This window comes from Oryx dammah, unplaced genomic scaffold (genome assembly GCF_014754425.2).
Source record: "Oryx dammah isolate SB20612 unplaced genomic scaffold, SCBI_Odam_1.1 HiC_scaffold_29, whole genome shotgun sequence".
NCBI classification, from domain to species: Eukaryota; Metazoa; Chordata; class Mammalia; order Artiodactyla; family Bovidae; genus Oryx; species Oryx dammah.
This window is the reverse complement of record NW_024070213.1, coordinates 110,957,489-110,981,694: the sequence shown is the minus strand read 5'-3', so window position 1 is coordinate 110,981,694 and position 24,206 is coordinate 110,957,489. Positions and strand designations below refer to the sequence as shown.

The 24,206-nt window shown below is 40.1% G+C and overlaps 1 protein-coding gene across 4 annotated transcripts in view; it reads right to left on the bottom strand.

Moving 5' to 3' along the window:
- The window catches only part of OSBPL8 (oxysterol binding protein like 8), a 170,607-nt gene that overhangs the window by 116,899 nt on the left and 29,502 nt on the right, over positions 1–24,206 (bottom strand). Inside the window, exon 1 of one of the 4 annotated variants that reach the window (XM_040233850.1) lies at positions 22,164–22,224. The exons of the other annotated variants lie outside the window; for them this stretch is intronic. The gene's annotated coding sequence lies outside the window, so the exon portion shown is untranslated. Of the gene's footprint in view, positions 1–22,163; positions 22,225–24,206 lie in introns of those variants that run through there. 4 annotated transcript variants of the gene reach the window in all.

The following is a 24,206-nucleotide window of genomic DNA, read 5'->3' as shown; positions in this document are numbered from 1 at the left end:
CGATCCACTCAAGTACTCTTGCCTGGAAAATTCCACTGACAGAGGAGTCTGGCAGGCTTCAGTCCAGGGGGTTGCAAAGAGTCGGCAGTGACTGAGCCACTTTCACATGTGTGTCTATTTCATAAAGTCACTATAATCTAGTTTGCATTTATCTGCTGCTGCTGCTAAGTCACTTCAGTCGTGTCCGACTCTGTGCGACCCCACAGACGGCAGCCCACCAGGCTCCCCCGTCCCTGGGATTCTCCAGGCAAGAACACTGGAGTGGGCTGCCATTTCCTTCTCCAAGGCATGAAAGTGAAGAGTGAAAGGGAAGTCGCTCAGTCGCGTCCGACTCCTAGCGACCCCATGGACCGCAGCCTACCAGGCTCCTCTGTCCATGGGATTTTCCAGGCAAGAGGGCTGGAGTGGGGCCTAACAACACATTAAAGCCCAATCAGTTAGTTAAATTCTGAACTAGAAAGGCAACCAAATACTTTTCATATCTCTGATTTGGCAAATTCACTGAACAGTTCAGCTAGATGCACTCCTGTAGATAGATGTATATCTCTGTGCATTTCAGATGCATTTGGTTTTCACCCACCATTCCTTGTTCACAGCTCCCAAAACCTTTAGAATTTTCTGAGCACAAAAAAGGAGGGGGGGTGGTGGCAGATAATATTTGATCTCTCGTCCTCAGTCCCTGAAAACTCTTCAGGGAAGGTGACTTTTGGATCTCACCCAAGGGTAGGGGCTGGTTGCCAAAAGAAGCAACCATGTGAACAGAGGGTTGGAACTTTCAGTCCCACCCCTTGATCTTCAGGGAGAAGAGAAGGGCTTGAGGTTGAATCAACTACCATTGGCCAGTGATTTAGTCAATCATTACTATGTAATAATGCCTCCATAAACACTCCAAAGAACAGCTTTTTGGACCCCTTTTTTTCAGAGAGCTTCCACCTCTGGGAAACAGACTCTTTGTCATGCTACCATGCTGAGCCCCAAGCTTCACAAGAACAGAAACTCGTTCATTCAGGACCCTGTGCTATGTATATGTTCATCTGGCTGCTGATTCATATCCTTAGATATTCATTTATAATACATCAGTAATCTAGTAAGTAAACATATTTTTGAGTTCTGTGAGCCATTCTAGCAAACCAGTCAAACCCAACAATGGGGCATGGACCAGAAGTTCAGATAGCACTTGGACGTGCATCTGGCATCTGAAGTGGACAATGGGCCTGCGGCACCGAGCCCTCTCCCTGAGGACTCTGACTCTATTTCCAGGTACGCAGAATTAGAAATCAGGAGAATTCTCAGATGTCCTGCTGCTGTCGACGAATTAACTGCTTGCTGGATTGGGGAAGCCTACACACATACGTGATGGCATCAGGTCTGGGAGACCTTTTCCATCCATACAAGTGACAATGGTTACTAATAAAAAGCACAAAGAAAAAGATAGTAAAGATTTTCTTGATTTGTTGCTTTACAAAATACACACTGTTGATGTGAAGTACAGACAAAATGATACTGTAAGCACTTTGCCCAGAGGATAACCAGGAAACCACTACCACCAAATTTCTGACAAGGGACAAAACAAAGCTCCATATATTCAAAGCTATGGTTTTTCCAGTAGTCACGTACAGATGTAAGAGTTGGACCATAAAGAAGGCTGAGTGCCAAAGAATTGACGCTTTTGAACTGTGGTGCTAGAGAAGGTTCTTCAGAGTCCCTTGGACTACAAGGAGATCAAACCAGTCAATCCTAAAGGAATCAGCCCTGAATATTCATTGGAAGGACTGATGCCGAAGCTCCAATACTTCAGCCACCTGATGCAAAGAACTGACTAACTGGAAAACACCCTGCTGCTGGGAAAGATTGAAGGCAGAAGGAGAAAGGAGCAGCAGAGGATGAGATGGTTGGATGGCATCCCTGACTCAATGGACATGAGTTTGAGCAAAGTTCTCAGATAGTAGAGGGCAGGGAAGCCTGGTGTGCTGCAGTCCACAGGGTCACAAAGAGTTGGACACAACTTAGCGATTGAACAACAAGAAAACAAAATCCATTTCCCATTATGTCTGGACCAACCACTAATATACATAATTCATAAAATATATGGTTTATAAACCCTTAATATCTGTTGTTGCTTCACCATCATTTATATGTCCTTTTTAGGACTCAAAATGCATTCATTAAATATTCATTTACTTCTTGCCACATAAGACACACTGTTCTAGATTCTGGACATATAAAGAATAAACATCCTGTCCTAGCTAAAAGAGAGCAAAATAAACTGACTAGCCTACTACTATGTAATAAACCTTATGACAAAGGAGTGTGCAGGATGTGCCTGCAGCAGCACGCGAGGATATTAAGCCCAGATTTCTGGAGACGGTAGAGGGAGAGTACCCCCTACTCTTGCCCCAAAGTCCTTGCTAAGCCCCTTTATACTGAAAAAAAATTAACTACCAGAAGTAAAATATATAAATAAACCCAATTAGTATGAACAAGCAAGAAGGCAATGGCACCCCACTCCAGTACTGTTGTCTGGAAAATCCCATGAATGGAGGAGCCTGGTGGGCTGCAGTCCATGGGGTCGCTAGGAGTCGGACACGACTGAGAGACTTCCCTTTCACTTTTCACTTTCACGCACTGCAGAAGGAAGTGGCAACCCACTCCAGTGTTCTTGCCTGGAGAATCCCAGGGACGGGGGAGCCTGGTGGGGTCGCACAGAGTCGGACATGACTGAAGCGACTTAGCAGCAGCAGCAGTATGAACAAAGAGTCTTTTGTAAACACTTACAATCTAAAGGGCTTTCTTAAACAGTCTATTTTGAACTCAGGTTTATACTTTTTTTAGGTTCATTTATTTGCTTTTAGATTTAGTCACAAACAAAACTAGTTTAATTATCTTCCAAACTGATATATAATTCTACAAAAGAAGTAAAACGGAACAACTGAAATAATGTTAAATTATTGTACAGCTTATGATTTTTCTTAAAAATGGGTTTGGAAGAGGAACAGATTAGAAAATTAATTTTCTAGTTTGAAGATAAATTTTGGTTACAGTAAGATTCTACCATATATATAAAACACTGGACATTTTGCAGAGTTGGATACAGAGAAATTATTTATGAATGACAAGATAACTCAAAGTCATTTAAGCTTCCCTAGAGATATCAAGCCAACCTGCAGAAAACTGCACTAAGACCTCCCATACTGTACATTCCTAATTCCCCTTTATTACTGTACACCCCCTCTTCCCCTTTATTACTGTACACCCCTCTCCCTTTATTACTGTACACCCCTCTTTCTCCTTTATTACTGTACATCCCTATTTCCCCTTTAAAACTTGAAGGCAAGAAAAAAATCATTCCAAAGTAAACTATGTAGCTCCATGTGTTTTAAAAGAAGTCAGTTCAGTTTAGTTCAGTTGCTCAGTCATGTCCGACTCTTTGCAACCCATAGACTGCAGTGTGCCAGGCCTCCCTGTCCATCACCAACTCTGGGAGTTTACTCAAACTCATGTCCATTTAGTCGGTGATATCGTCAAACAATTTCCTCCTCTGTCATCCCCGTCTCCTCCCACCTTCAATCTTTCCCAGCATCAAGGTCTTTTCAAATGAGTGGATTCTTCGCATCACGTGGCCAAAGTATTGCAGTTTCAGCTTCAGCATGAATGAATATTCAGGACTGATTTTCTTTAGGATGGACCAATTGGATGTCCTTGCAGTCCAAGGGACCCTCAAGAGTCTTCTCCAGCACCACAGTTCAAAAGCATCAATTCTTCGACACTCAGCTTTCTTTATAGCCCAACTCTCACATCCACAAATAATTATTGGAAAAACCATTGCCTAACTAGACAGGCTTTTCTTGGCAAAGTAATGTCTCTGCTTTTTAACATGCTGTCTAGGTTGGTCATAACTTTTCTTCCAAGCAGCAAACGTCTTTTAATTTCATGGCTGCAATCACCATCTGCAGTGATTTTGGAGCCCCCCAAAATAAAGTCTGACACTGTTTCCACCGTTTCCCCAGCTATTTCCCATGAAGTGATGGGACCGGATGCCATGATCTTCATTTTCTGAATGTTGAATTTTAAGTCAGCTTTTTCACTCTCCTCTTTCACTTTCATCAGAGGCTCTTTAGTTCTTCTTTGCTTTCTGCCATAAGCGGAGTGTCATCTGCATATCTGAAGTTATTGATATTTTTCCTACCAATCTTGATTCCAGCTTGTGCTTCATCCAGCCCAGTATTTCTCATGATGTACTCTGCATAGAAGTTAAATAAGCAGGGTGACAATATACAGCTTTGATGTACTCCTTTTCCTATTTGGAACCAGTCTGTTGTTCCATGTCCAGTACAAACTGTTGCTTCCTAACCTGCATACAGATTTCTCAGGAGGCAGGTCAGGTGGTCTGGTATTCCCATCTCTTTCAGAATTTTCCACAGTTTGTTATGATTCACACAGTCAAAGGCTTTGACATAGCCAACAAAGCAGAAGTAGACGTTTTTCTGGAACTCTCTTGCTTTTTTGATGATCCAATGGACATTGGCAATTTGATCTCTTGTTCCTCTGCTTTTCTAAATCCAGCTTGAACATCTGGAAGCTCACAGTTCACATACTGTTGAAGCCTGGCTTGGGAAACTTTGAGCATTACTTTGCTAGGGTGTGAGATGAGTGCAGCTGTGTGGTAGTTTGAACCTTCTTTGGCATTGCCTTTCTTTGGGATTGGAATGAAAACTGACCTTTTCCAGTCTTGTGGCCACTGCTGAATTTTCCAAATTTGCTGGCATATTGAGTGCAGCACTTTCATAGCATCATCTTTTATGATTGAAATAGCTCAACCGGAATTCCATCACTTCCACTAGCTTTGTTCACAGTGATGCTTCTTAAGGCCCACTTGACTTCACATTCCAAGATGTCTGGCTCTAGGTGAGTGAGTGATCACACCATAGTGGTTATCTGGGTCATGAAGATCTTTTTTGTATAGTTCTGTGTATTCCTGCCACCTTTTCTTTATATCTTCTGCTTCTGTTAGGTCCATATCATTTCTATCCTTTATTGTGCTCATCTTTGCATGAAAAGTTCCCTTGGTTGCTCTAATTTTCTTGAAGAAATCTCTAGTCTTTCCCATTCTATTGTTTTCCTCTATTTTTTTGAACTGATCACTGAGGAAGGCTTTCTTATCTCTCCTTGCTATTCTTTGGAACTTTGAATTCAAATGGGTATATCTTTCCTTTGCTCCTTTGCTTTTCCCTTCTCTTCTTTTCATAACTGTTTGTAAGCCCTCCTCAGACAAGCATTTTGCCTTTTTGCATTTCTTTTTCTTAGGGATGGTCTTGATCACTGCCTCCTGTACAATGTCATGAATCTCCATCCATATGTCCTTCAGGCACTCTGTCTATCAGATCTAATCCCTTGAATGTATTGTCTCTTCCACTATATAGTCATAAGGGATTTGATTTATGTCATACCTGAATGGTCTAGAGGTTTTCCCTACTTTTTTCAAATTTAAGTCTGAATTTGGCAATAAGGAGTTCATGATCTGAGCCACAGTTAGCTCCCAGTCTTGTTTTTGCTGACTGAATAGAGCTTCTCCATCTTTGGCTGCAAAGAATATAATCAATCTGATTTTGGTATTGACCATCTGGTGATGTCCAAGTATAGAGTCTTCTCTGGTATTGTTGGAAGAGAGTGTTTGCTATGACCAGTGTGTTCTCTTGGTAAAACTCTATTAGCCTTTGCCCTGCTTCATTCTGTACTCCAAGGCCAAATTTGCCTGGTACTGCAGGTGTTTCTTGACTTCCTACTTTTGCATTCCAGTCTCCTATCATGAGAAGGACATCTTTTTTGGGTGTTAGTTCTAGAAGGTCTTGTAGGTCTTCATAGAACCCTTCAACTGCAGCTTCTTCAGCATTACTGGTTGGGGCAGTGACTTGGATTACCATGGTATTGAATGGTTTGCCTTGGAAACAATACTGTGATATTGAAAGGTTTGCCTTGGAAAAGAACAGAAATAGCAAAATACAAATGAACTTATTTAAAAAACAGAAACAAGCTCACAGAAACTGAAAACAAACTTACGGTTTCCAAAGGGGACAGTGGGAAGGAGGAGATCAGGACTTTAGGATTACCATCTGCACACTGCAATATATAAAATAAGTAAACAAGGACCTACTGTATAGCACAGGGAACTATATTCAATATCTTGTAATAACCTATAAAGGAAAAGAATCTGAAAAAGAATATACATATGTATTGAGTATATGTGTGTGTGTGTGTGACTGAACCGCTTTGCTGTACACTTGAAACTAACATAAATCAATTACAAGAAATAGCAAGATAGCTCAGAGAAATAATAACTCAGTAGCAACCAGACGCCAGCACCCAGTCTGTGGTCTCTAAACAACATTTCTCATTAAAAGAAACCATTTGAAGAAATGGTATATTCCAGATCTAAGACAACAAATGCATAAGATGAGCCTTGTATTTCAGAGAGCACGAAAGCTATCAAGCACTGTTAGAGTCATAGAGTGAAGACTCAGGAGCCAAGCTGAAGGGGCTACCATCGGCCAAACAAGGGACGAGTTAAGGACTGGAAAAAATAAATACACAAAGGGATAGAGAAGCTTTGAAAAGTAGATTTAAAAACTTGATTAACTGATCTATAAATTTCATTGCACCAACCACAATATATTCTGTTCAAATATATATATATTTCCAAACTTGACTACATACTAAGCCGAAATGTTAAGTCTCCAGTAATTTGCAAAAGGCTAAAAACATACAGACTGATCTCTGAGTGTAAAGCAATTAAGCTAGAAATCACTAACAAAAGGCAACTAGAAAATCTCCACACATTGTGAAATTGAGAAATAAACCTCTAAATAAGCTATGGATTGAAGAAGTAATCACAGTGGCAATTTAGGGAGCAATAAGGAAAATTAAATTTTTAACTAAATGATAAAAAAGATTATTTGCCAAACTTGAGGTGAGCAGAGAAAATTTACAGCTACAAAAGGCAGTTTGAAAACCAAGTCACTAGTCATCTATTTCAAAAAATGTGAAAGGGGAGCAAATCAAACCTATGAAAGTAAAGGATGGAAACAAAAAAGAGCAGAAACGAATGATACAGAAATTAAAATACAAGAAAGGAAATCAACAAAGTTAAAAATTAGTTCTTTTAAAAGAGTAAAATTAATGAATGCTAGGCAAGACTAAACAACATGATGAAAGAACAAAAATAACCAATATTGTGATTGATAAAGACAAAACAGCAAATCCTCCAAACATCAAAAACATTTTAAAAGCAAAATGTAAATACTTTTATACCAATAAACTTGAAAATTTACAACAAACTCCTAGAAAAATTCAGCTTACTGAACCTTCTACAAAAAGAAACAGAAAATCAAAATAGTCCTAGTGAAACCATAATTTAAAAAAACTTTCCAACAAAGAAACATTATCTATTATTAATGCATTCATTTGTATTTTTCTGTATCTAATACTTTGCATGAAGAATGGTAATTACTATTGGTAATTACAATGACATACTATTGTAACTGTATGCACCATACAGGCAGGTTATATTTGCTGAGATGATAATGGTAAATTTCAGATATTTGGCTTCAAAAACCTAAAAAATTAAAATAACATAAAAGGAACTTATTAGTCTATTAAACCACCAAAAACAAAAATGATAGTTTCGCCTCTCTTCTATCCTCTACCCATGGACACATGTGTGTGCTTAGTCGTGTCTGACTCTTTGCAACCCCATGGACTGTAACCTGCCAGGCTCCTCTGACCATGGGATGTCCCAGGCAAGAATACTGGAGTGGATTGCCATTTCCTTCTCCAGGAGATCTTCCCAAGCCAGGGATCAAATCTGGGTCTCCCACATTGCAACAGGTTATTTACCATCTGAGCCACCAGGGAATCCCCTACACACTCTTCTATAAAACAACTCGGAGATAACAACTTTAAACAAAAAGCTGTAAGACCCAAAATATGGGACATTTGTTTTGGAAAGTTTTGTTATGAACTTCCTGGCATAAAGAGACATGACGAATATTTTTAAATGAATGAATAAACTTGAAAAATACATTCTAATATCACACTAGTTCTAAAAGAAACAAACACCAGCAAACAGACTCCATTTATCCTCTAGCACAGAGTTTTTCCTCTGTGCTAGAAGGGCAAGAAACACATTCTGAGAATACACATAAGCCTTACGGCAGGAGATCAGTCGTATATAAGAACAGCGCTATTTTATTCACGTTTGTGTGTTTTAGAATCGACACCTCACATTTAAACATGCTAACGAATTAGGCCTTTTTAAGAAATTAAACTACTGGTGAGCCAGGGTCTTGTTCAGCAGCTGCTCTTCCTCGTCATTATAAGGTAACGTGAAAGCAGCAACAGAGCAGGTACCATTTTGATGTTACTCTGCTCCAGAAGAAAGCTCTCAAAAGCGTAATGTGCTAGACAGAGCAAAACATTTCCTTCCATCACCTTACTGAACTGCCATTCTCTTCTGAAAATTTTTTCTTGCAGTCTAAGAATGCAACAAGGTTCAAATCTTTCTTACACCCACTAAATCAGCACTTAGAAGTGTGAATGATAACATCTGTAATTGTTCATAACACACATCTTGGGTTTTCACAGTAGCCGAAACTCAGTTCCTAATTATGCCATGTATGGCTGTAAAGGAGTGTAAATAACAAGACTAACGTTTCCGCCTACTAAAGGAAGTGCATCAAATACGGTGTGTGGCACATGTGGAGAAACTGGAGGTTTGTGAACTGTTGGTAGGAATGTAAAATGGTACAAACGCTATAGAAAACAGTATGGTGGATCATCAAAAACCTCAAAACCCGAATTACCATCTGATCCAGCCAATTCCACTTCTGGTTATAGGCCCAAAGCAACTGAAAGTAGGATCTTAAACAGATATCTGTACACTCATGGTCATAGCAGCATTATTGACAACAGTTAAAACACAAACTGATATATGAATGGACATACAATGGAATTTAAGAAATCAGTCTTAAAGGAGAAATTTCCGACACGTACTACAGCACAGATGAAATGTGAGGACGTTATGCTGAGTGAGATAAGCCAGCCACAAAAACAAACTAACAAAATTGTATGATCTCACTTACATGAGTTGCCTAGAGTAGTCAAAATTACAGAGACAAAGTAGAATGGTGGTTTCCAGGAGCTGGAGGAAGGGGGAATGGGGAGTAACTGTCCAATGAGTACAGAATTTCAATTTTGCAAGAATGAGAAGAGTCCTGGAGATGGATGGTGGTAATGGTTGTACAACAATATGAATGTACTTAACTGTATACTTAAAAATGGCTAAGATAGTAAATTTCATGTTATGCATATTTTACCACAATTTTTAAAATTTAGGGCAAAAAAGTGGTGTGCAATTTCCCTATTTAGAAATACCATAATTAGATATCAGGTTTAAGACATTATCAACTTTCCTCAAAGATGAATATGTCTAGTTCTGTTTAGAAAAAAATCAGTCCCTATGGCATTGTGATCCCTTTCCATCATGCTCTAGGTATTCACACTGAGTCATTTAAACCTGAAGATCTCATCTCATTTGTGAGTAACTGACCATGGCCTGGGGCTTCCCAGGTGGCGCTAGTGGTAAAGAACTCCTGCCAATGGAGGAGACGTCAAGAGATGCAGATGTGATCCCTGGGTGGGGAAGATCCCTTGGAGGAGGGCATGACAAGCCCCTTCAGTACTCTTGCCTGGAGAATCCCACAGACAGAGGAGCCTGAGGGACTACAGTCTATGGGGTCGCAAAGAGCGGGACACGACTGAGCAACTAAGCACACAAGGGTGACCAGGCCTTTCCTATTAACAGGCTGTCTGAAATCTGTCAAGCAAACTGGGATAGCAGTATGCTGCTTCTTAAGGACTGCCCATCAAGTAAGTAGTTCTAGAACTCAAAGTTTTAAAAGAAAAAAAAAGTCCTAAATAAAAACAGACTGTAACACCTGAAAACATGTGATAAGGGGTTAAAATATATGAACAGAGTCCTAAGCCAGTAATAGTTACAGGTACTGAAATTCAGCAGGTTCCTATCTCGAGTCTCCAGCAAGAAATTTTATCATTCCCTTTGTGTCAATATTGTATTATCTGCTCAAAAATTAGCCATAAACTTATTTTCTATTTCTCTACAGGAAAAAAAATTTAAGAAGCAGGAGACAGTTTACTGTTTTGTTCTTCCTTTCAAATTTCTAAAGTATCTCCTCCTTCCCTAAACCAAAGTAGCTGAAAGAATAAGGCCAGAGTTCATAGAGAATGTAGCCGCTATCCAAAGTCAAGAGGAATATTTAGGGCATTTAAACAACATGTATTTTATAAAAAGCTGATTCCCCAGCCACTCACCTCCAAGAGAAAGAAAATTCAAAGTGGCATACTTTAAACGTCAATATAGTATACCTCTTCATTCAACTCAAAAACAGAAGAACAGTTATGAATATGGCAAAATTTCGCAATGGAAAAGCATGAGGATTTCACTTTTTAAAAAAGTTGTGACTATAAAGTAATAGGAAATAGAGACTATAATATGCTAACTTCTTTTAGAACACAAAATACAATATTTAGGTACTATAGTGAGTTACAATCATTCAAAGTATATATGTAAATATTAAAGGATTGAGAGGAAAGAATACAAAATGGCCTCTGAGGTGAATGAATCTTTTAACTTTGTTAGCAGACTGTTCTTAAGATAAAGAAAACTGGAGATTCAATAAGCTGTGGATGAATGAAAGCGTCCATAAGCACCAAAGTGAAAGAAAGTGAAAGTGAAGTCGCTCAGTCATGTTGGACTCTTGGCGACCCCATGGACTGTAGCCTACCAGGCTCCTCCGTCCATGGGATTCTCCAGGCAAGAGTACCAGAGTGGGTTGCCACTGCCTTCTCTGGGCATCTTCCTGACCCAGTGATCAAACCCGAGTCTCCTGCATGGCAGGCAGATGCTTTACCCTCTGAGCCACCAGGGAAGCCCCATAAACACCAAACCACGAACCAAAATTAAAAAATGACTATGAAAGCAATGTAACAGAAGGCATACAAATTTCAATGGATAAACTAAGCACAGAATAATTTAAACAGTCTGTAAAGGACGGTAAATATTTGTTAGGAATTGACAGAGTCAGCTCTTTTACCCTCCTATTAACTGTTGATGGTACAACTATAGATTTAATCTGGGAAACCAAACAAGAGTTGTAAGAACAGCCATTTATTAAATACAAAAAAATGTCAGGGATTTGCATGCTTCCATCTATCATTATTAATCTTCAAACAAATCCTGAAAAATGGGTATAAAGTCATTTTTGTTTTAAAACCAGGAAGGACAATCAGGTCCTAAAGCCTCCTAACAGAAGTTATACACTGCTGTGAAGAACTCTTGACCAAAGGGGGAAAAGAAAATCAAACCTCATTCATCAGTTTCTGGACCTAACTGCAATTTATAAAAACTAAGGCTAACAGAAGAACACATTAAATGATACCATGGAGATTCAATATGCAAACTCCAGATTGTGATAAATGAGGAAACAACCAGGCTTTTTCAATGAACTGCCAAGGGGGGGGGAAATGTAGGAAAGACCTACAGATTAATAGATACTCCAGCAGTATATAAGCCATTGCAGAGAGTTCCCTAGGGGCCCAGTGCTTACTGAGGACTCGGGACATTCACTGCCAGGACCCAGGTTCAATTCCTGCTGGGTGATCTAAGACCCCACAGCTGCATGCTGCACCCCACCCTATCCTGCCCCCCAAAAGAAGACGGAAACAGGCGTATAAGCCATTGCAGTGTATGAACCTTATTTGAATAGATATAAATAATTAAAAATTTATAAATAAGAACGTAACTGAATACTGGCTGGACATTTGATATTATCAAGAAATTTTTAAAAGTATTTTACAGGTGTGAAAACATGATTTTGAAAAATATGTTTCTAAAAACAGATAAAGAGAAAAGAGAAAATATATATATAATAATACAATCTCTGCAGGTTTAGAAAAGTGAAAAAAAGCAAATGCACTTTTTAATCAACACATCCATTTTTTAGTCATTACTTAAGTAATGAATTATTTATTACTTAAATAATAGTCAAAGAAAGTTCAAAATCTAAATTTAAGGTTATTTACTGGTGTACGTATCACACAGTATAAATAATTTGATTTGGAAAGCAATAATCGTTCTATATAAACAGCAACACTTGAATATGCTCTAAACAACTGAAAACTGATTTAACTTCAAAATGTCTACTTTAAAATTGGAAAAAAAATTTAAAACACAATAAAATTGTGAATCAAGTAAGAATTAAATACTTTCGTTCAAGTTATGACAGGGGAATTAAAGATGAATATTTACCTAATGCATGAAGAAATCATTTATCTTTGAGGGAGCATAAGAAATAAAGAAAAATGGTCAAATTTAATAACATTTTATACACGTTTAAAAATACAAATTATAAAGGCAAAACAAAGTACAAAGTTAGTGACTATAATGTACAAAGTATCCCTTCAAGCATGTAAGAGCTTCAGACCTCACTGGTTCCATCAATAGTTTTGAGCACTGAGTGTGCGCCACTGCTTGTTTTAGAAGCTTCTACCTTTTCTTGGAGGGGAGTTACTGACCAGTAGAGGGCATCAAAGCGCCTACTGGGGGCTGGAAATGCTCTGCATCGTGACTTCAGTTATGGTATATACACAGATAAACATTCATGAGCTCTACACTTATAGTTTGTACACTTTAGCACATGTAGGCTGCACATCAGTCTTTTTGTGAAAGCTCATTCGTACTGCCTCCCATTGTTGCTAACTGTCCTTATACACCACTGGGATGCATCTCTGGGACAACCAGAAAGTGGAGGCGATGTGATGTGATGACAGACGCTCTAAGTAATTCAAGAGAAGAAGACAGATGCATACTTTGAACAGCCTACTACCTTTAATAGCTAAACACTCAAATCACTGGGTTCTATTCACCAACATACAGCACAAAAGTACTAACAGAGTTTTCACATATTTCTCCATCAACTACGTACTTACACTACCAGGTTTGAACGCAACTATTTTTCTCTGCATCAGTGTTTCTCAATAGTCACTGGTGTACCAACACCACAATTTTGCCAAGTGCTACTCAGTTCAGTCGCTCAGTCGTGTCCGACTCTTTGTGACCCCATGAATCACAGCACGCCAGGCCTCCCTGTCCATCACCAACTCCCGGAATTCACTCAGACTCACGTCCATTGAATCAGTGATGCCATCCAGCCATCTCATCCTCTGTCGTCCCCTTCTCCTCCTGCCCCCAATCCCTCCCAGCATCAGAGTCTTTTCCAATGAGTCAACTCTTTGCATGACATGGCCAATGTACTGGAGTTTCAGCTTTAGCATCATTCCTTCCAAAGAACACCCAAGACTGATCTCCTTTAGAATGGACTGGTTGGATCTCCTTGCAGTCCAAGGGACTCTCAAGAGTCTTCTCCAACACCACAGTTCAAAAGCATCAATTCTTCGGCGCTCAGCTTTCTTCATAGTCCAACTCTCGCATCCATATAGGATCCCAGGAGAAAACCATAGCCTTGACTAGACGGACCTTAGTAGGCAAAGTAACGTCTCTGCTTTTGAATATGCTATCTAGGTTGGTCATAACTTTCCTCCCAAGGAGTAAGCGTCTTTTAATTTCATGGCTGCAGTCACCATCTGCAGTGATTCTGGAGCCCAGAAAAATAAAGTCTGACACTGTTTCCACTGTTTCCCCATCTATTTCCCATGAAGTGATGGGACTGAATGCCATGATCTTCGTTTTCTCAATGTTGAGTTTTAAGCCAACTTTTTCCACTCTCCTCTTTCACTTTCATCAAGAGGCTTTTTAGCTCCTCTTCACTTTCTGCCATAAGGGTGGTGTCACCTGCATATCTGAGGTTATTGATATTTCTCTTGGTAGTCTTGATTCCAGCTTGTGCTTCTTCCAGTCCAGCGTTTCTCATGATGTACTCTGCACAGAAGTTAAATAAGCAGTGTGACAATATACAGCCTTGACGTACTCCTTTTCTTATTGGAACCAGTCTGTTGTTCCATGTCCAGTTCTAAGTGTTGCTTCCTGACCTGCATATAGGTTTCTCAAGAGGCAGGTCAGGTACTCTGGTATTCCCATCTCTTTCAGAATTTTTCACAGTTTATTGTGATCCACACAATCAAAGGTTTTGGCATAGTCAATAAAGCAGAAATTGATGTTTTTCTGGAACTCCCTTGCTTTTTCGATGATCCGGCGGATGTTGGCAATTTGATCTCTGGTTCCTCTGCCTTTTATAAAACCAGCTTGAACATCTGGAAGTTCACGGTTCACGTATTGCTGAAGCCAGGCTTGGAGAATTTTGAGCATTAGTGCTACTAGTATATAGTTAAATTTTTTACTTGCCTTTATTTTAATTTTAACTCACGGTATCTAATAAAATCCACATATTTACTGGTTTGAATCACAGGTTTTACTTTTTATTTTTTTTATTTTTATTTATTTTTTTAATTCCCTAAAGTTCAAAACTGTTCATTAATGTGCTGGCACATCTCACACCGCCACACCAGATACTGGTAGAGATCGCCACAAACTATTTCATCCCTGTGTCCAGTGTCGAGGCATGTACTTTCCCTATCTGGATGTAGCGTTCTGTAGATATGCAGAATATCTATTTCAGCTCCACACCTCTAACAGTTGAGGACCTTTAGACAAACTATTTTATATCTCTACCTCAGTTTTCTTGTAAATAAGATTATGAAGTTAAAATGGCCATTACTGAGATGTCTTTAAACTCTAACATACCTACCATCTAAAAGCCAGTAGTTGTACCGCTTGTCTAACTACTGCTGACATAATGAGTCCAATGTAAAAGAACACAAGTTGTAAGGTAGCACCTCAACTTTAAGGACCATACTAGGACCTTCCTTCAGAATACTATATTAAGGGGGAAAAAGAACATGAGGTAACTTATAATAACTGTAACAAATCAATAAAGCACATTACAGTTTTCTAAGTTTTTTCACATTCACCTGAAATATTTTACTCTGCAGGATCAGTACAAATAGCTCCTAGGGAGGGAAAACATCAGTTCAAATAGGTAATCAAAGCAATATTTATCTATCTTAAATATTTTATTACAACTGAAATACATACATTCGCTCCTCTCTCTCCTCTTACTCCATGCGCCAACCCCCGCCCCCATCCTGTAATGGAAAGGCATTTTCACTGAGTGGATCTACAGATCACAAGTGAGCACTGTCTTCGGTGCTTAGACCTCAGCCGTAACACATTGTCTGAGATTTCCAGTGTCAGCTCTCTAAAATGAAACAAAACTTTAAAACACTTGCAAGCTCATAAGTTTAGAGAATCCTACTGTGTTTACAACCAGTTTCCCTATGTTTCCTAGTTATCCACACCAAGTCCCAAAGGAGCAATGTGGATGGGCCCAGATGGACGCCCTTAGAAGCAGCAGGTTACAACACAGAAGAACTCTGAGCTTAGTGAACCCATATATCTTATGGGCTGCATAATGGGTGGTAAGCATGCCTATCCTTTGCTCCAGAGGAAGAAAATCTCTGTCTTCCTAGGCTACTCATTACACAATAATCTTTGAAAAGATAGTCCAGAACAAAAGGCAAGCAGTGCTTTACTTGAAAGACATACAGAAATGCAAGATCCCAAGAAGGAATTGTATCCCAACATTCTTTTCATCCCTCTCTTATCCAGTACAATGCCCTGTAACATTTCACCTTGTACTACAAAAGTATTATTATTCGTGATAGATCCAATCATTAGTGATTCGCAAGCCAGTCCTAAGAGCACTGTTGCATGTGCCCACTGAGAGTAGTGATGAGCAGGTTTCTTCTGATTGCAAATAATCTGAAGAGTCTTTTCATATATCAATCACACCTCATCAAGGTCAGCCCTTAAGTACTGCTTGTCGATTGCTTTGAAGTCAACTATCCCCCTAAAAGATTCAGGGGTCAAAATGGTAACACAGAAGCCCCCAGCCTCTATCCTCCCACAGGGAACAACAATTAGACAGCTATCCATGAGCAACAACAGCTCTGGGAAGGATGTGAAGTCCATGTAAAAAACTTAAGCAACGCAGTGGAACAAAAAAGTGGAGGATGAGGGGTAAGAGGAGAGAACAACCCCACTGAAAGGGAGGGAAGAAAGCTTCATTCTGCTTTCAGCATCCATCCCCTAGCCAGCACTGCTTAGCATGAAGGGGAGTTTCCCTAGCGAGAAAGAGTTCCCCATGCCAGGAAGGGGCATCAGAGTGAGCAACCAGCTTCCTCAGGGTTTCTGGGCAATGCACAAAGTTCCCACTTCGATTTCACCCCACCTAAAGACCAGCAAAGCTGAGGCAGAGATGGCTGGGAACCAGGAAGAACAGCCGGGGTTACCAAGATCACCACAGTGTCAGCTGCTCTTCAAAGGACCTGAATTTTACAGCTTTTTCAAATGAAAACAACCAACTGCCAGCACAGCTGCCGCGGATCACCCGCAGATCTCACCAGCTTCGGTCCCACAGGTGTCTGAGTTCACCAGCTCACAGCTGCCTGAGTCCCTCCCTGCTCCTTCCTCTCCCCTGCCGCCCACAAGAGCCCAGAACCCACCCCAGCAACCAGTCCAAGCCTCTGGCTGCACGACTGCAAGACGCTGTCTAGACTTCCATGGCTGACTCGGCCACCACATGCCTGCTCCAGGAAGAACCTCCAGTTGTGTGTGCACTTGCATGCTACGGGCATCAGTCATCAGCTCCTACTGTCATGAGCATGCCTGGAGACCATGCAGCCACAGAAGGTCATGTCCACACCTGGGCCCCCGCAGCTGCCTGTGGACCTGTCACTGGCCTGCACCACTGTGCTCACCTGCAGCCGGCCCTGCCAGCTGTGCACCTGCACATCCTGGCCCAGCCCCATCAGGGGCCTTGACCGTCACCCACCTGAAGCAAGACTCTAGTCATGGTAGTGTCTGCTGACAGCCACGACCTCCCCAGGTGTCAGTGCGCCCACAGACGACACCAACCCTTCCTGCCTACCCTGGCATCCAGCCTATATGTGTGTCTGGAACCTCACCTGCCACTATAAAGGTGCCTGTAGCTAGCTGACCCCGCAGCTGAGCCTGTGCACACCACCAGGTAGAGCCACGACCACTGTGTGCCCTGGACCCTTGCCCCGGGCCCGAAGGCACTTCTGAGGACCTCAAGGCCCTTGAAGCCTCGACAGATCTTTGCAGTGCTAGCCAAGGACCACACAGTTGTTAGTGACGCGGATTCCGGCAGCCTGAGCCAAGGAGCCACCATGTCTCCTCTGGACCCAGCGCCACCCAGCGCCCCCATACTTGGTGCCGCAGACCACTAGACTCAGGGTTCACACCATGCTTCGGCAAGCTCCTAACCACAGGTTAAAGTCTTGCCTTGCTGAAGTCAGTCCACCAAGTCATGAAGTGGCAACTGCTTCTTCAAATACACAGATACTTACTTATCCAAGGCTACAGGGATCATAAAGAAAAAGCGAAACGTGAATCCACCAAAGCAATACAGTAAACCTCTAATAACCCTGGTGGCTCAGTGGTAAAGAATCTGCCTGTAATGCCGGAGACATGGGTTCGACCCCTAGGTCAGGAAGATCCCCTGGAGAAGGAAATGGCAACCTACTTCAATATTCTTGCCTGAAAAATCCCATAGACAGAGGAGCCTGGTGGGCTACAGTCTGTGAGGTCCCAAAGAGTCGGACACAACTTGGCAGCTAAGCAACAATAACTGGCCCCAAAGAAATGGAGATGCAGGAATTGTCTGACAAAGAATACAAAACAATTGTTCTAAAAATACTCAGAGTGTTACAGGACAGCACAACTAAAAATTTAACAATGTCATGAACACAACATAAGAACACGATGAGAAGATTCAATGCCAAAACAAAAGCAAAACGAAAAACCCAAACCACCCAATTTAAAAAATGGGCAGGAGATCTAATCAGACGTTTTTCCAAAGAAGACATATGAATAGCCAACCGACACATGAAAATGTCCTCACACAGAGCAATGTGAATCAAAACCACAATGTGGTATCACCGCACACCTGTCAAATGGCGATGATCTAAAGTCTACAAATAATAAATGTTGGCAAGGATGCGGAGAAAAGGGAACCCGAGTACACTGTTGACAGGGTTGTAAACTGGTGCAGCCACTATGGAAAACAGTATGGAGGGTCCTCAAAAACCTAAAAACAGAACTGCCATATGATCCAGCAATTCCACTCCTGGGTACTATCCAAAGAAAACAAAGGCACTAACTTGAAAACACACGCGCACTGCCCCCGCCCCATATTCACTGCAGCATTACTTACAATAGCTGAAATATGGAAGCAACCTAAGTGTCCATCAACAGATGAATAAAAAGGATGTGGTATACATACACAATGGGACATTTGTTCAACCACGGAAAGAATGAAATTATGCCATTTGCAACAACATGGATTGACCTGGGGGGTATTACGCTTAGTGAAAGAAGTCAGACAAATACTCTAGCTTATGACTTCATATGTGAAATCTACAAAATAACACAAATGAATGCAAATTATAAAACAGGAACAGACTCAGATATAGACAGAAAAATTAATGGCTACCAGTGAGAAGAGGGACAGAATACAGGTATGGGATTAAGAGACACAAACTACTATAAATAGAACATATAAGCAACAAGGATATATTGTAGAGCACAGGAAAATATAGCCATTGTTTGTAATAGCTTTAAATGGAGTAAAATCTATGGAAATACTGACTCAGTATGTTGTGTATCTGAAACAAATAGATTATTATACATCAACTATACCTCAACAAAAATAAATAGATAAAATAAAATATAGTAACTTAGGGGCAAAAAAATCCCAAGATGTGAATTCACCAGAGAAAACATAAAAAAGAAACACAGGAATTTGGGAGATGAATATAATCACTAAACTGAAGAATTTCAACAGCAGCTGAGAGTCAGAAAAATCTATGAGCTCACAGGCAGGTCACTGATAATTAGTCAGCTAGTGGAGAGCGAAAAAAAACACACCACTAATGAAGAAAGCCTACAGGTCTTATGAGATTCCTTAGAAAGAAACTACATTATTACTGAAGTCTCAGAAGGAAAAGAGAAAAGGGTAGAGAGTTTATTTACAGAAATAATGGCTGAGAAAATTCCCAAACTTCGGGAAGAGATTTGAACATCAAGTTCATTAAATAGGTCACCCCAAAATTTCAAACCAAAATTATCTTTTCCAAAAAGGGAACCCTCCTACACTGTTGGTGGGAATGCAAACTGGGTACAGTCGTCATGAACAGTAAGGAGGTTCCTCAAAAAACTAAAAATAGAACTACCATATGACCCAGCAATCCCACTTCTGGGCACATACCCAAAGAAAACCTTAATTCAGAAAGATACATGTACCCCAATATTCACTGCAGCACTATTTACAATAGCCAGGACATGGAAGAAACCTAAATGTCCATCAATAGAGAGACGGATAAAGAAAATGTGGAATATTTATACAATGCAACATTACTCAACCATAACAAGGAATGAAAGAGTGGCCCCCCCACAAACACACACTGGAATACTACTGCTACTCAACCGTAAAAAAGAACAAAAATAGTGCCGTTTATAGAGATATCTGCACTCCCATGTCCGTTTGTGGCATAATTCACGACAGATAAAACATGTTAACAACCTAGAAGTCCAGCAACGGAAGAAGGGCTGAGGAAGGTGTGGGGCTGCCCTGGCCCAGTGGGTAAGAACATGCGCTCCAGAGCACGGACGCCGGTTTGATGCCACATCAGGAAATGCACATCCACAGGAAACTAAGCTAGTGTGCCACAACTACCGAGTGTGTGTGCTCTAAAGCTTTCGCTCTGAAACAGGAGAAACCTCCACGCCATAGTGAGAAGCCCCTGCGCCACGACTAGAGAGAAACCCCACACACAGGCCAAAAAAAAAAAAAGAGTACTTGGTGGGCCAAAAGGTTTGCTCAGGTTTTTCCATAATATCTTATGAAAATACCAGAAGGAAACTTCTGGCCAACCCAATATATATGTACAATGGAATATTATTTTGTCCATTAGAAAAAAGAAAAAGAAGGAAATCCTGCCATTTGTAACAACGTGGATGGACCCTGAGAGCAAAGTAAAGTAAGTCAGATGAGACAACACAAATCCTGTATGATCTCACTTATATGTGGAACCTAAAAACAATGGAGTCATAGGAACAGAGAGTAGAGTGGCGGTAGCCAGAGGCTGAAGGTAGCTAGGGGAGAAATGGGGAGATGCTGATGAGAGGGTATAAACTTCAGATATGCGAGGAGTAAGTTCTGGGAATGTATCATAGGCAGCATGGTGACTACAGCTAACAACACTATACTGTATAGTTGCAGGTGGCCGTGACAGTAGAGCTTTACTGTTCTTACCACAACACCAAAGACAAAAGGGCAATTAGGTGAGGTCAGGGATGTGTGCTAACTGACCTTTCTGTGATAAATACTTCATAACATATACACGTATCAAATGATCACACTGTACACCTTAAACTTATACAGCATGTATTATATGTCAGTTATAGCTCAATAAAGCTTGAGGGCAGAGGGGAGCATGTTAACTTTTATTAACTCAAAAATAAATAATATTATTGAAACCTTGGCACCATGGATAATACCTGGCACACAGCTAACACTTTAAAAAAATTCATTTAATGAATAAAGGAAATAAACAAACAAAAAAGGAAACAAAAAAATTTCCTAAAAGTAATTGACTTGAGGGACTGCTCTGGTGGTCCAGTGGCTAAGAACCCATGCTCTCAATACAGGGGTCCTGGGTTCAATCCCTGGTCAGGCAACAAGATCTCACATGCCTCAACTAAGAGTTCTCATGCTGCACCTAAAAATAGATCCCACATGCCACAAGTAAGACCCAGCGCAGCCATGAATGAATTTTTTCAAATTGACTCCATAGTTTAAATCACATATTCAAATAAGGGTATGAACTAAAGACAGGGGAAAAGCAACTAAAGTACAAAACAGACAAGTCTTAATAAGTGCTATTTTATGATCATGGCAAATCTATAAAGGCTGAAAGGTCCAAACCCAAGTTCAGCCAAGAAATAGTTAAAAGTGCAAGGCTAAACCAACCAAGGGCTTCCCTGGCGCCTCAGTCAGTAAAGAGCCTGCCTGCAGTGCAGGAGACCCAGGTTCAATTCCTGGGGTGGGAAGATCCCCTGGAGAAGGAAATGGCTACCCACTCCAGCATTCTTGCCTGGAGAATCCCACGGACAGAGGAGCCTGGCAGGCTTCAGTCCATGGGGTCCCAAGAGTTGGACATGACTTAGCAACTAAACCAAACCAAACCAACTAAGAAACTGTAATATCATTGTTTTTTTTTCTTTAACCTGTCCATATTTACTTCCTCTTCCTGTGATAACACACTGAGCTCTTCCTTTGAGGAAAAGGTCCCTCCTCCTCCAAAGTAAACAATTGGTGCCCTGCCCTTCCTAACAAACAGCAGGCAATAAACCCAAACCAGGCCACTAAGTCCCTATCTGTCTCAATCTCTGAAAAATCTGAATCATGAGCAGAGTGATCACATGACTGGAAAAGCAAAGAACTATCTGTCCTAACGGAAGCTTATTCTATAAAGACTACCCACTGCTTCCTGCTCTCTAGATCTCTGGAGCGGCTCAAGCGTCTGTTCTTTCTAAACTCAGTTTCTCAGCTTTTACTTTCAGAGTATGAGCTGGTCATTCTAGTGATTTACTTAAAGTAGTCAAAGAACCCTAAATGGTAGACATAGGTACTATTTCAGTCACTTATAAGCAAAACAGGCAACCTCTGAATAATAAAAGCACAATGAAAGTTAACTTCAAAATATTTTAAAATGCATTTACAAAGGTGAAATCAATATCAGACCTAGACTATAAAACACCATATATGCCATCTTAAGAAAAAATACAATAACATTCTATTCACCCGTTTGTTTCTGGCTAGGCACCCTAACTTCATTAAATCAGATCTATCATATGAACATCATGCAAGATCAGGTTTTTATCAGAGTCATAAGAAGAAAAGATTGTGTTTAATCAGAAATGTGCTCTCTACCTCAATTTTAGTTTGGATCTTACTACCCAAGGTGCTTCCTCTGGAGCTCCCGTTTCATATCTTCTCATCCACTATCAAACGAAAGATCTGTGGTCAACTGCATGACTAGTGCTAAGAGGAGAAACGTCTAAAAATATCTATTCCAGCAGCTGACTGACATTTCCATTTGTCTGCCTGACCCACTGCAGTCTTCATGAAACAAACACAGGAATGCACTCAAAGTGCTGATAAACTCTTCTAAGGCCCTGGATCACAGTCTACAACAACTTAAAAGGGAAAGTTATTAACACCTACCTGGTTTCTAAAATCCTAAGTTGTGTCAAGTGCTAAGCTAAGAAATATCTTTCAGAGAAGAAATGTGATTTTAGTAGGAAGAAAAAAATACACATATATTTCTACTGTGGCCTAAGACTTTATTTTACACTATAAATTAATTAAAATGCATAATCCAGGGAATTCCCTTTTGGTTCAGCGGTTAGGATTCGGCGCTTTCACTGCAGAGGGCTGGATTCTGTCCCTGGGGAACTAAGATCTGACAGGCCGCATGTCTGAGGCCAAAGAAAAGGAAAGGAAAGAAAAAACAAAGAAAAAAAATGCACAATTGAGATCCATCATCAACAGTTCCAGTATGTGAGAAGTGAAGAAAATGAATACAAAATAGGCAGAACATAAAAATCTCTGTCTGGTAAAGTATACAGTATAATTGGAAGAACCAAATATACACATGCAACTTGTGTATTATTGATGTGACAAACAGAAGTTTGTACATAATTGAATACATGTTACATTTACCTTTTCTCCTAATATGTTTACTCTTACACAAGGCAAGGAGGTTTAACAAGAAAAATAAAAGCATCTGGGCACTGTCCCAAAACCAAGAACCCAGGACTTTTTACATGTAGCCAGAAACTAGATTAAATGCAATCTGTATCAAATATTTTTCTTCAACATATTCCCATTAAGCATACTCTATAGTTTTGGCAACTGCGATCAGAGTTCATCAAACATTTATGCAGCAGACTGCTTTAGGCAAGGCTGGGATGTTTGTGGTAAAGAGACAGAAGAAGGAAAAGAAATATGTGAAGTAATTAAAAAGTGTTACAATTTCATTTCCTGTCAAGTTTCAGACTTGATATTTAAATACTTGGCTTCTGGTACACACTTCTGCTACTGCAGCTCCAATTTGCTGACCTTCTCAAAAATAATATATATGTACCAAAAAAATGTAGGATTGCTTATTGTCAATGATAGTGACACAAAGGAAAAACCCCAAAGGCTAATTTCTTCCAGCCAGGTGAAAGTAGTTAACATCTTCCATTATATAAACAGTATGTGCCCTGGCAGATACCAAACACAAAGCTCCTGCTGATGGCAACATCTTTGAAAGCAGAAACTAACAAAGACAAATGAAAACCAAAAACCAAAGATGCAAACACAGCAGTGAGGGCAAGGGAGTAAAGTATGCAAAGATTCTTTCTTTTATTTCCAAAATAATGTCTGGTTGGGAGATTTACACTATCTCTAAAAAATTATAAAAATAAAGAGTATGGCATTGGAATACCATATATATGTATCAACGGAACAGAAGCAGAAGTCCCAGAAATGGATCACACACACGGTCAATTATTTCTCAACAAGGGTGCCGAGGAAATCTAATGGAAAAAAAAAAAAAAAAACAACTTTCAATTAAAACTAGCTATTAAATAAAAGGAAAAAACTTGGCTCTTATACTAAACACAAAAATTACCTCAAAATGAATTATAGACCTAAAAAGACCTTTATAGAAACACTGTAAAACTTCTAGAATAAAACAGGAGACAAAATCGTCACAACTCTGCAGTAGGCAAAAATTTCTTAAGGGACCAAAAGTATAAATCATGAAAGAAAAAACTAGTATGCTGAACTTCATAAAACTTAAAAGCTTCTCCTCTTCAAAAACAGTTAAGAAAATAAAAAGGCAAGCCACAGACTGGGAGAAGACAGGCACTATACATATATATATATGACAGACAACTAAGATCTTGACTATATTTAAGAAAAAAA